This window comes from Heterocephalus glaber, unplaced genomic scaffold, assembly GCF_053883595.1.
Source record: "Heterocephalus glaber isolate CG9 unplaced genomic scaffold, H.glaber_assembly_v1.0 deba00001457, whole genome shotgun sequence".
In the NCBI taxonomy this organism is placed as follows: domain Eukaryota; kingdom Metazoa; phylum Chordata; class Mammalia; order Rodentia; family Bathyergidae; genus Heterocephalus; species Heterocephalus glaber.
In genome coordinates, this window is record NW_028258305.1 from 15,143,890 (window position 1) to 15,157,870 (window position 13,981).

At 36.6% G+C, this 13,981-nt stretch overlaps 1 pseudogene; it reads right to left on the bottom strand.

Moving 5' to 3' along the window:
- Positions 1–2,322: 2,322 nt before the first annotated feature.
- Positions 2,323–3,648, bottom strand: LOC110346133 (uncharacterized; annotated as a pseudogene).
- Positions 3,649–13,981: the final 10,333 nt, after the last annotated feature.

Below are 13,981 nucleotides of genomic sequence, written 5' to 3' on the forward strand. Positions count from 1 at the left end.
TATATGCACACCCATGTTTATAGCGGCACAATTTGTAAAAGCTAAATCTTGGAAACAGTCCAAATGTCCATCAACCGATGAATGAATAAAGAAGATATGGGTTTTTTATACAGCAGAGTACTAATCTACCATAAGTAAGGATGAGCTTGAGATATTTTTTTAGATAAATGGATGCACCCTGAGACCACACTCTTAAGTAAAATAAATTAGACACCCATGTTTAAATACCTCATTATTTCTCTGGTGTGAGAAACCAAAAGTGGAAATAAGAACTAAAATGTACAACAGACACTGGGAAATCTGAAGAAAATGTTCAAATGAGAAGGGGAACAAGGAGGGAGGGGAAAAAAGAAGGGAGAAGAAAAAAAGAGAGAAATTTGAAGGAGATTTTATAGAGAAGGGAGGGGAAATGGAGCAAAAAAAAGAGGCAAGAAAATCAAGAGTTCAAGGCCAACCTGGACTACGTAGTGATACCCTGTCTCCAAAATAAGTAAATAAATATCTCAAGGGCAAATGAATTTGACTTCAGACATTATCTCCTTTGGACGAAATTTGTATGGAATTTGACAGTGGGAGGGATGGACTCTGTGTTGATTGGATTTTATTATCAAAGTAGCTTTATGGTGCCAGACCTCCTTGCAAGCCCTCTGAAATGTGAGATTGAACAATGCTACTAAACATAATTGTTATAGAAAGAGACAAGATGGACTTTCACATTCAGAGTTTCTTTTTTTGTTGTTGTTCTTTGTGGCACTTGGAATTAAGCTTGTGCTAGGCAAGCACTCTGTCACTAAGTGACATCCCTTAGCGCCCCTCCCCCTTTGGGCATAGAGTCTTGCTAAATTGCCCAGGCTGGCCTCGAACTTGCCATCTTCAGGCCTCAACCTCTCTCAGTGCTGAGATTACCAGCATGCCCCACCACACCTGGCTTGCTTTTTTTCTTGATCTCTTCATGTAGTAGGTAATTATGTGCTCACACACCCTTTTTAATATTTCTTCTATTCTTCCTTGACCTCACCAATTAAGCATTGCCATGAGACTAATATTCTTTCTAGTGAAACATGAGGAAAAGTAACAGTGTTACCTCAGTGCAGTGTCAGTGGGATCTCCCTACACCATTCTGTAGTCTCTCTTCCCCTTCAGTCACAAAGAGGTCAGAAAATGAAGAAGGCTGGATCAGTGCATCTCCATGTGGAAGACAGCAATTGAAGGCAGAGTTTGTATTAGCCAGAAATAAACGTCTATGTTTTAAGTCACTGTGTTATAGGTGAGTGAGTTGGAACTATAGAGATGTGTCACAGTCGATGTCAGATTTGAGGTTTTTATTAAAGCCAGTGACTGAGGGGGGCTAGTGCCCGGAAATAGCTCTTGGCACTTTGTCCAACACAGATATAAAATGGTAAGAAGGCTCAAAATAGAGTCGAGTTGGTTATTACAACTGATACTTTGGAATTGCTGCCTCGGCATAAACTCTAACTACCGGAACACTTCCCCACCTACTTCCTCTATTAATTAGGTGAATCGCTGTGAATTTGAAGCCAGTGTGGGCTACATAGTGAGCTCAAGGCCAGCCTGAACTACATAGCAACACCCAGTCTCAAAAAACAAACAAAAAACAAAAGCAACAAAAATTACCCTCAAAGAGCACAAAGTATAAGGTTGGCCACTTAAAATTTTGGAAGAAATAAGCCTTACATCATTTAATTCATTACCATCTCTTACCTGAGATTTGAAGGTCAAAAATAGTTTTTGTTGATTAAAAAATATCATTCTCAGCGCCTGGCTCTCAAGTGCAAGGTCCCGAGTTCAATCCCTGGTACAGAAAAAGAAAAGAGGCAAAAAAATATCATCCAAAAGTTAAATACATAATGTAGCATAAGAGAAGGAATGGGATGTTTGTAAAATACATAGTGTGTCCTAATCTATTAAATGACCATGAGGATACAGTTGTCTACTTATATTTAGAGGGGAACCTTTGATAATACAAAGGTAAAACCATGATGGAGAATGATTAAAGGTCATAACAACTTTTTGCTTATTCTCCTTTTTATTATTTATTTCTGAAATGTTATCATTTTCTTCTAATGTAATACTCAGTTTACAGTTTTCTATTGAACAGACCACATTTCTCCCTTGCTGTTGCATTGCTATGACACTATCCTAGTAAGTTAAACTTTGGTGCCAAACTGAACATCTTCTCTGCCTCCTTTTTTTTTTTTTCTTTTTTTTTTTTTGGTACCGGGGATCAAACTCAGGACCTTGCATTTGTGAGGCAGGCGCCAGAACCACTGAGCTAAATCCCTGGCCCTTTGCCTCCTTTTCTTATTCTTTCTTGGTTTTAAGAGACTCTAGGAAATCCAGTTGAAGTAAACAACTTGTGAATATATTTGTTTCCATTTTTATGAATGAATCTGTAGTTTCAGATGGAGGTGACAAATCTTCATTTTCTATCAGTAGCTTGTCTTCTATCAATACTGTATTTCTGGACTGCTTCCTGGTCCTGATGCTCCTTCAGAAGTAGAGATCAACTTCATCAATAGCTCCCTGCTGTCAGGATCAGTCAGTTTACATTATCTGTCTTTCTTTGATCTTTGCTCACATACAAACTTTCGAGGTCCCTCAGGCCAGCTACCAAAATGGGATGGTCTATCAGCCTAGCTGCAATTCTTCATCAGGTAAATTAGTTGTGAAAAAAGCTCAGTAACTGTTCTTAGTTCTGTGTACTTTTTGTTCCTCTCTTAAAACTTTATCCGAAGTTCTGGATCTATAATGATGACACAGAATTGATTAATTTGGGAGACTTTACCATTCTTCTCTTCTTCATAAATGAATATGAAGTTTTAGCAAATAGACCCTGGGAGTCTAATGTAAAGTTATGCTTATTTCCAATATGCTTTCCTACCTTTGTGCCAGGGCATTCATCCCTTCTTAAATAGGGAAGACTTTGCATTCTTGTTGTACAACCAACAGAGCTTTAATTTGACATCAATGACAAAGTTGGAAAAAAGTCACTATCCTTTTCAGAGAAGTAACTCTTTGGTGTGCTGTGCAACTCAACTATTGACATAATATTTGGAAAACTGTCTTCAGAATCTATGTTTTTTTTCTTTATAAAAAAGTATCAGGGCTGGAGATTTAGCTCAGTGGCACCATGCCTGCCTCGCAAGCTCAAGGTCTGAGTTCAATCCCCAGTGCCGCAAAAAAAAAAAAAAAAGTATCAAATATATTTCTTACCTAGTTTCATTTTTAAACTAGAGCTATGGAACAATCACTGTATCTTAAATTCATCATCAAAGGTGCAGAAAACATTAATAAGCTATTAAATACTGCATCAAATAAAATCACTGGACCATGCATTTAGAAAAGCCATGTTTGGGGCTGGGGATTTAGCTCAGTGGCACTGCACCTGCCTTGCAAGTGCAAGGTCCTGAGTTCAATCCCCAGGAAAAAAAGAAAGAAAGAAAGAAAGAAAGAAAGAAAGAAAGAAAGAAAGAAAGAAAGAAAGAAAGAAAGAAAGAGAGAGAGAAAGAAAAGCCATGATTGTTTGTTTGTTTGTTTTTCTGATATGAAGAATAGAACCCAGGACCTTGTACTTGCCAGGCAGGGGAGGCACCAATGTGCTACACATACTGGGCCCTGAAAAGCCATGCTTAGTAGTCAAAAGTTTTGGTTATACTGCTTAATCAAAAGATCCTTTAGCTCTGGACCTAACTATAGCACATTCTAATTTTGACATAATTTGTCCTGTTTGTGCAATTACTACTATACCCATTGAAAATTTTCCAAATTTTAAGGCTTTTTTAACCACTTATGAAGTATGATTTAAATGTTAACTCTTTAAGAGTATCTTTTAAAAACTGAAATTTTGGCCGGGGATTTAGCTCAGTGGTTCTGCTGCCTGCCTCTCAAGCACAAGGCCCCCTGTTCGATCCCTGGTACCAAAAAAAATTGAAATTTTAATTTTCACCTCAAACTGTTTGACAGAAATTATACATACCATTACTATGTAAGTTAAAACAAAGATTGGAATAAAAACAAAAGTATAAACTATATAATGAGCAAATTATCTGATAACACATTTTAACAAATTTTACAGTTTTTGCATACCAAAACGCTGCTTCCAAGAGACTACAGTGTTTGGTGTTTTTACTGCAAGTTTTTTTGTTTGTTTGTGTGTTTTGGGTTTTTTTGGGTTTTGGGGGGGTTTTTTTTGGTACCAGGGATCGAACTTGGGAGCTTGCACTTGCGAGGCAGGCAGCAGAACCACTGAGCTAAATCCCCAGCCCCTTTACTGAAAGTTTTTTTTCTTTTCTTTTCTTTTTTAATACTGCAAGTTTTAAATCATCTCTAAGAAAGTGACAGTGTTTATAAGTACAAAAATTATTACATCTAGTAGGTAGTACTCTACATAGTCAAAATAAGACAAGGCTTTATAAAATTAAGGTTTTTTGGTTTTTGGGGGGTTTTTTTTGAAGGTAAGTATTTCCTTTGTTTATTGACATGTGTGGTATATGGATTTTGAGAAAACAAGTTGTATAATTCCTTGATTTTCATTGGACTATATATAGAACAGGGTAAAAAGAGTATTTTGCATCTAGATAATGTTTAAACTTTGCAGACTTCTAAGTTTTTCACTTAGAAATGAATTGAATCTTTTCTTCATTTCTGTGTCTGAACTTTTTTTTTTTTTTTTTGGTACCGGGGATCGAACTCAGGTCCTTCCACTTGCAAGGCAGGCGGCGGAACCACTGAGCTAAATCCCCGGCCCTTTGTGTCTGAACTTTATGGGGCAGCTATGTGACTCAATTTCTCATTCCCTATATGTGAACCCCACTGTTTCCCCAAGGTTATTTTTTAGACAACAGCCTTAGTCTAGTTAGTTATGAAATTAAGATAATTCTTTCATTTTTGGTACTGGTATACTAGTACTGGTATTTGGAATATGTACTGATATACAGAGAGATGAAGAAAATATTTTCTTTAAAAAATGATATACTTGGGCTGGGGATTTAGCTCAGTGGTTTCACCACCTGCTGCGCAAGCGCAAAGACTCGAGTTCAATCCCCGGTACCAAAAAAAAAAAAAAAAGGATATACTCATGGTAAAATGCCTAAATATACCGGGCCATTTCTGGTTGTATGTTTGTAATTACAAATACTTATGGTTCATCTCTTGTAGAAATTGCTACTTGTTTCTCATTTCCTGTTAATTCATCAATAGAAAGGTGGGAGCTGGAAATCCAGTCACACATAAGGAAGATCTTAAAATTCCATCGACTTTGGCGATGACTGTGTAACAATATTTTTAGTGCACAAAGTTTTAGACAAATTATTTTTAAAGTCTCATTCAAATGGTGTCATATCCTTTGGGAGTCATCAGAATTTTGATTTGTATTAGCTGAAAGTCTAGAACTAAATTAATCAAGAATGTCTTAAAAGTATATCAACCATGAGAGTTAACTAGTACTAATAGTTTTTGTTTTTTAAACAAAAAATTATGTATACATATTGTGGTACAACTTACTTTTCTTTACTTAAGAATAAGCTAGGTGTGGTGGTGCATGTCTATCATATCAACCCTTAGAGGCTAAAGCAGTAAGATGTGGAGTTTGAGTCCAGCCTGGGCAGTTTATCAAGACCCTGACTCAAAACACAAAACTAAACTAAACTAAACTAAACTAAACTAAAAGAATAGATCAAGGATTTGTGTTGCATTGAGTTTTTAAACTTTTGATTTTGTGAAATCCATACTCGATGTCTTCCCTTCCAACAAGCTGTATAAATCTGACTTTTCCACCTCAACGTTTGACTTTCCTGTTTTTCTAACTTCATTTTCTCTTTATAACACTCTTCATGTTCAATTTTCATTTTACTCTACATTCTTTTCCTTAAATATATTATGCTAATTTGGAAAGTTCAGTGAAACTGTCAAGATGTTCTCTCAATAAGGTTCTTACAGTTAAATTATATAAGAACTACAATCAGTAACTACTGCATTAAATATTATTAGTAGGTATAGTTTGATAACATGTCTTGTATGAAAACTCTGAGCCAGTGTGTATCATTATCCATAGTGTTCTGTGTAGTTATTGCTTAGTCTACAGAAAATAAGGACTTAGATGTCTGAATACATTCACTTAGTAAACATATTTTACCATGGGATGATGTCTATAAAATCAGATATTGTTAAACTAGACTAGGATTTAATAAACATTGTGAAAGCTAAAAATGTTCGGGCCTGCAAAGAGTTCTATAAAATTAGATTTTAAAAAAGGCAGAATGTCTTGATAATTACCACTTGTCTCAAAGGCTAACATCAGAAAAATACAGAAACTAGAAGTACTCATTTATTAATATTATTTTGCTTTGAGAAAGTCAGAAATAATTCCAAGAAATAAGCAATAATGACAAAAGATGTGATTAATATGCTGTCTTTTAGGCCCAGGCAGACTTTTCACCTCAGGAAGGGCAAGTCTGACTTTAACAGTCTTAGAATCCTTTGTCCAGAACAGGACCCTGCTATAAGACACTATTTTTTTCCCCATTAAGTTTATTGGTACATTTTAGGTATAAAATACAGTTACATTCATCACTGGGGTCTTGTACCATTACATGAGTATCTTGGTTCTTATTTTTTTTCCCCTTCCCCTGCCCTTCCTTCACCCCCTCCACCCTTCCCTATTTGCAAAGACATTGTTTCCATTTTTTTCTTTTTCTCATACTTTTCTTTTCCCTTCTTTCCTTTCCCCCACCCCTCCCACTTCCCCTCCTCCTTTAGATCTTTTCTTCCTATTACACAATATCAATTATACATTTTTAAAATTACAATATCAAGACCTAGGAGACATTACCACAGATTTTACAGAATTTAAAAGGATATAGAAAGCATATTACAAAAATCTGTTTTGAAATAAATTTGACAACTTCTAAGAAGTACCTTGGAAGACAAATTAATGAAACTAACTCTGCAGGAAATATAAAATTTGAATAGCACCTATTAAAGAAAGTATATTCCTAGCTTGAAAACCTACCTCTATGACAACAACAGGCTCATATACATTTTAACTGATAAATTATATCAAACATTTAAAGCAGAAACAAAAAAGGAACACTTCTCCCCTCATTTTAGGAAATTAACATTGTGCTCATACTAAAACTGGATAAAGATAATAGAAGAAAAAAGTATGAACATAGATAGAAATTTGTTTAATAAAACAAATTATTAGAAGTCAGATCTGGCAGTATGTAGAAAGTGGTTTTATTATAGGGATGACAGTGTTGGTTCAGCATTGGAAGATCCACCCCCAAAAGTCATCATTTTAACAGAGGAAAGGAAAAAGCCATATGATCCTGTCACTAGTTGGAGAAAACGTATTGGGACTAAATTCTACAGCTGTTCATGGTAAACGCTATCAGGAGACTAGGAGTAGAACAGAACCTTCTCAACAGATCAAAGACCTGTACTCCATACTTCCAATAAAAACTCCTTCTCTAAATGGAGACGATACAATGCTTTCTCCTTAAGGTGGGCAACAAGGGCAGATATGCCTACTCTTCATCTGTCCATTAAACTTTGAAACCTAGCCCTCACCAAAATAGTCTGGCAATAAAATGACACAACTAGGATAGGATTGGGACAGCAGAAGCAAAATCTTTATATGTAGATGAAATGATCATCTACAGGGAAAATACTAAGAAATCTCTAGGAGCCCCTAGAATTTGTACTTGAATTTAGCAGGATTAGAAAACACAAGGTATATATAAAAATTCAGGTCTATGTATACTTGCTATAAATGAAGAATTGGATACTGAGATTTAAAAGTTATATAGGAGTAAAAGGAGCTAGAAAAGTAAAAAGAAAAAAAGAACTGTTGGAAGACATTTATTACCTAATTTTAAGACTTCCTCTAAAGCTACAGTAATCAAGGCAGTGTTGGTGTAAGGAAAGACATATAGATCATTGGAATAAAACAGAGAATTTAGAAATAGAACCACACATATATGGTCCACTGAGTATTGAAAGATTATTTAACATGAACGTTTTATAGAACATGAACTCAATTCCAGAGCAGAGGAAAAGATAGTGTTTTCAGCAAGTGGCACTGAACACCTGGTATCTGTATATAAAAAATGAACTTCAACCCTTTATTTCCATACATAAAAATAACTTGAAAGGATCTATGAAGCTAAATATGAAAGACTAAAACTATAAAACTTTAAGAGGAAATTATAAGGGAAAATGTTTATGAATTTAGGATAGGCAAGAATTTTGTAGGATATAAAAAATGATGTATAAAAGAAAAAAATTGATAAATGAGATTCCATCAAAATTTAGAACTTTAAATGACATCGTTAAAATGAAAAGTAGCCACTAATTGAATAGAGTTTATACTGTAAAGTCATGTGTTTCCACAGGATATTTTTATTTCAGAACATAGCTACAAAATGGCAAATGACTAAGTCAGTGATAAGGAATTTATACTACAGGTTGACTATTCCTTCTCTGAAATGCCTGGAACCAGAAATGTTTTAGATGTTTTCAGATTTTGGAATATTTACATATATGTAATGATATACCTTGGGGAAGGGACCCAAGTCTAAACACAAAATTCATTTGTTTCATATAGCCTGGAAGAAATTTTACACATTTCACTGTATTTGTATTTTGACCAAGACCCATCAGAGGTCACCTGTGGAATTTTCCACTTGTGGGATCACATCTGTACATATAAAGTTTTGGATTTTGGAGTATTCTGGGTTAGGAATCAGTAATGCTCAACAAGTATGCTAATTTATAGTAACTGCCAATGGTCACCAATCACATACCTGTGCCCAGGCCTAAAAGTTGCTACAGAATTGAGGTCAGATTCCAGAATGAAGCTGGGAGTGGTGGCACATGCCTGTAATCCCAGAACTCAAGAGGTTGTAGGAGGATTGCTAGGAGTTCGAGGCTAGCCTCAGCTTTATAGTGAGTTCAAAGGCAGCCCGACCTGCATCATGAGAACCTGTCTCAAAAAATAAAATAACATAAAATAAAATAAAATACAAAGAGTCCATAATGATTCTTCTATACAGACACTAATAACTTTCATGAAATCCAAAGAAACCTTATGGGGTCCTTCTAAAGCTGCATAATTTTTCAAATGACTTTTCTGCTTGTAGACTTGTTCATTGCTCAATCTTTTTTTTTTGTTTTTTGTTTTTGGTACAGGGGATCGAACTCGGGTCCTTGCGCTTGCACAGCAGGCGGTGAAACCACTGAGCTAAATACCCGGCTGCTCAATCTTTTTTCAATCATCTAGCTTTTGCAACATTTTCTTTTTTCTTTTTTTGTACCGGGGATCCAACTCAGAACCTTCTGCTTGCAAGGCAGGCAGCAGAACCACTGAGCTAAATCCCCGGCCCCTTGCAATATTTTCTTCATGTTTCTATTTCTTCTTTTGCTTCTTCTTCCAGGATTCAATCACCTTGGCTAATTTCCAGGACAAGACAGCACTTGCTAGAAACAGTGGAGTAAAGGCCAAAATCATTGTTGTAAGGAAACCATATGGGTCCTTCACAGCCCATCACACAACATATTCAGCCTGAGTCTTTATGTCAACCATTTCTGTAGCAGTCTCAGGAAAACTTATGCTTGAGCAGTGATCTATAACTTTGTCCAAGGATTATTAGTGAACCACTCAACTTCAGATGACACCTGGTTCTTGTTGTCTTCTTTAGTTCTAGTGCACATTTTTGAGAAAATTAAGTTCACCACACAGGAAGCAGGAAGGCCAAGATCTATGTTTTTACAACGTTTTTTCTTTATAGCTATTCACAAAAATCTCCAACTTCATTTTGTAAGCCACTCATTAAGGGACACCCTGATTCTCTTTTGGTCTCTTCAAAATCTTCCTCTTCACTTGGACATGGGTCCTAATTGCTCTCTTGGTGTAAATAACTTAGTTTCAAGTGAATTGTTTTTTGAGTTTTTTTCAAGTGAGTTTTTATCCATGATTTCACTGTTACGCCTTTCATTTCTCTTTCTGTTTCTCTTCTGGTTGGTTTTTGTTGAACCTGTGCCCAGTTTTCTTCTTTCCCCCTCTTTCTTTCTTTCTTTCTTTCTTTCTTTCTCTTTCTTTCCTTCTTTCTTTCTTTTCTTTTCTTCCCTTTTCTTTTCTTTTCTCTTTCTTTCTTTCTTTTTCCAAGGTCTTTCTCTCCTGCCCAAAGAATTGGCCAGGACAGCCAATGAACAGTTAAACACAAACTTCTATTTAAAGTAAAGGAAGATGGGCCAGGGATTTAGCTCAGTGGTTTCACTGCCTGCTGCACAAGCACAAGAACCCAAGTTCAATCCCCCATAGCAATAAAATAAAATAAAGGAAAGGAAAATAAAAGAATTTAAGGAAAAAAAAGGTAAAGGAAGAAAAAGAGTGAATAGAAGTGAAGAAAAGAGAAGAGCAAGAAGAGATACATCCAGCAAGCAAGATGGGCCACTGAAGAAAGAGAAGGTCAGCAGAGCAGCAAGATTGCAGTGGCATGGAAGTTAATGTCCACCATCTTTTATATCTTCCTAGATCCAGTCTGTTGGAAGTTGTTTTGCCCATGCATCCTGGCTGTGATTGGCAAGCCATGTCCTTTCCTGAGCAGGTTACATGGCTACATCTTGTTTTTAGCCTCCTGTCCAGATCTTCATGATTAACAATTTGTATCCTGTCTTCCAGCCAGCCTGCCATGCCCTAATCTCCTACCTCATTACTAGTTAACTTTTGACATTTCTTTATTTACACCAATTATAGTGAACTCCTGCTTCTTACAGACCAACAAGTTCTTTTTAAGTGCTTGGCTTTAAACTTTTTTTTAAGGGTTTGACTAAATTACACACTCGGTAACTTGACATCCTGTCAAATTGGTGTACTGTATTCATTTTTAGAATAAGGCCCAGGTCTTTCAAAGTACAGCATGAGGAACACAGATTCAGGAGAATCAGTCTTCTTAAATGTTGGTATTTTCTGAAAACATCTTTGGTGGCCTCCCAATTGATCGAATATCCACAGATAGTTCCACAGAACTCAAGTAGATCCTCTTTCCTCAGCCTCCTGAACTCTGGAACTGCAAGCATATGCCTCCATTCCTGAACTTATTGCTTGAAATTGATAAATACCCCAAATAGCAACCAAATACAAAAGGAATGAAACTTGTAATAGGAACTAGACTTCATGAAGTTGTTGTTGTTTTGTTTTTTGGTTTTTTTTGAGACAGGGTCTCACTTTGTAGTTTAGGCTGGCAATGAACTCACTAAGTAGCTCAGACTGGCCTCAAACCCACAGCAGTCCTCCTGCCTCTGTCTCCCAAGTGCTGAGATTACAGGGGTGTGCCACCACACCCGACTAGACGTTATGAAGTTGATGAAAGTGATATAGAGAGTTCTTAAAACCATACACATAATGTTATGGCACGTGGGGCCTTGCAATTAAACCAGTTAATTAGAAAGGCAGAGAGAAGAAAAAAGGAATGTGTTTCAAAACTAATTTCTATAAAGTTTTTCCTATGCCAATGTCCTCAAGAGTTCTACCTAACTTATCTTCCAGCAAGTTTAGTGTTTCTGTCTTAATACTTAGATCTTTAATCCACTTTGATCTTAGTTTAGTGCATGGTGATTGGTATGGGTCTAGTTTTAATCTTTGGCAGGTTGAAATCCAGTTTTTCCAACACCATTTATTAAAGAGGCAATCTTTCCTCCAATGAGGTTGGTTGGCTCCTTTGTCAAAGATGAGGTGGCTGAGCATGTCTGAAGTTGTTTCTGCATCTTCTAATCTGTTCCACTGATCTTTGGGTCTGTTTCTTTGCCACTACCATGCTGTTTTATCACAGTAGCTTTGTAGTATAGTTTCAAGTTGGAGATTGTGATATCCCCAGCCATGTCTCTATTGCCTAGAATTGCTTTTGTTATTCTAGGTCTCTTCTGGTTCCAAATGAATTTTTGGATTGCCATTTCAAGGTCTGTGAAGTATACTGCTGGAATTTCAATTGGCATTGCATTAAATCTATATAGTAGTTTTGGAAGTATGGCCATTTTCACTATATTGGTTCTTCCTACCCAGGAACAAGTGATGTCTTTCCATTTTCTTATATCCTCCTCGATCTCCTTTTTCAGAGTGCTGTAGTTTATGACTTTATGAACAAAACCTCAGTAGCAGGGGAACTAGCACAAAGAATCAACAACTGGGATTTCATCTTATTAAATAGCTTCTGCACTGCAAGAGAAACCACCAACAGAGCTAAGAGACAACCTACAATGTGGGAAGAAATTTTTAGCAGCTGTACCTCAGACAGAGGTCTACTATCTAGAATATATAAAGAAATGAAAAAAATCAGACCTTCCAAATTCAAAGACCCAATTCAAAAATGGGTGTCTGAAATGAACAGACATTTCTCAGACAAAGAAGTAAAAGCAGCAAATAAATATATGAAAAAATGTTCATCATCACTGGTCATTCAAGAGATGCAGATGAAAACAACACTGAGATTCCACCTCACCCCACAAAGAATGACTGCTATCAAGAAATAACAAATGCTGGCAGGGGTGTGGAGAGAAAGAAACCCTTCTCCATTGTTGGTGGGAGTGCAGACTGGTGCAACCACTATGGAAATCAGTATGGAGATAGCTCAAAGAACTAGGACTAGAGGTCCCATTTGACCCAGCTATTCCCCTATTGGGTATCTTCCCCAAAGAATTGAAAGAATCATACCACAGTGATATATGTGCACCCATGTTTATAGTGGCACAGTTTGCAATAGCTAAAGCTTGGAAACAGCCCAAGTGCCCATCAACTGGAAACTGGATAAAGAAGATGTGTTTTTTTTATAAAACGGAGTACTACTCAACCATAAAGAACGAGAAACTAGAGACATTTATAGCTAAATGGATGCATATTGAGGCCATCCTCTGAAGTGAAATAAATAGGACACACATGTGTAAATACCGAATAGTTTCTCTAGTGTTAGAAACTGAAAGTGTAAATAAGGATTAAAATGAATAACTGATAATTTGAAAGAAGAAAAGGTCCAAAGGGGTAGGGGTGGTGGGAGGGGAAGAGGAAAGGGAAGAAGGGAAAGGAAAAATTATGAGAAAAGAAAAAAAAATGGAAATGAAATCTATGTAAATAGGAAAGGGTGGAGGGGGTGAAGGGTACAAAGGTAATGGGGAAAAAAATAAGAACCAAGATACATCATGTACACCCAATGATAAATGTAAACATATTGTATACTTAAAATGTACCAATAAAAGAATTTTAGGGAAAAAAACCAAAACAAAATACATCAAAAAAAATAATTTGCAGCTGGGTGTGGTGGCACACACCTGTAGTCCCAGCACTCGAGAGTCTGAGGCAGGAGGATTCCCGAGAGTTGGAGGCCAGCCTAGGCTACATAGTGAGTTCAGAGCCAACTAAACTGTAAATCGAGACCCTGTCCCAGAAAAATTTTTTTGCATAGCTGGGTGAGGTGGCACACACTTGTAATCTCAGCACTCAGGAGGCTGAGGCAGGAGGATCACTGTTAGTTCAGGGTCAGCCTGGGTTACATAATGAGTTCAAGGCCAGCCTGAGTTGTAGAGTGAGACCCTGTCTCAAAAAAAAATTAACAATAATAATAATAATAATTTTGCATAGCCAGTCTTGGTGGCATACTCCTGTAATCCCAGTACTCTAGGAGGCTGAAGCAGGAAGATCAAAAGTTCACACCCAGGCCGGGGATTTAGCAAAGTGATTCCACCACTTGTCTTGCAAGCACAAGGACCTGAGTTTGATCCCCCGTACAAAAAAAAAAATTCACACCCAGCCTGGGCAACTTAACAATTTAGGGAGGCCCTGTCTCAAAATAAAAATGAAAAGGAATAGAGTTATAGCTCAGTGCAAAGGACCTGGCTTCAATACTCAATACCTCAATAATAATGATGATGATAATAATAACTACATACATACATATATATGTGTGTGTGT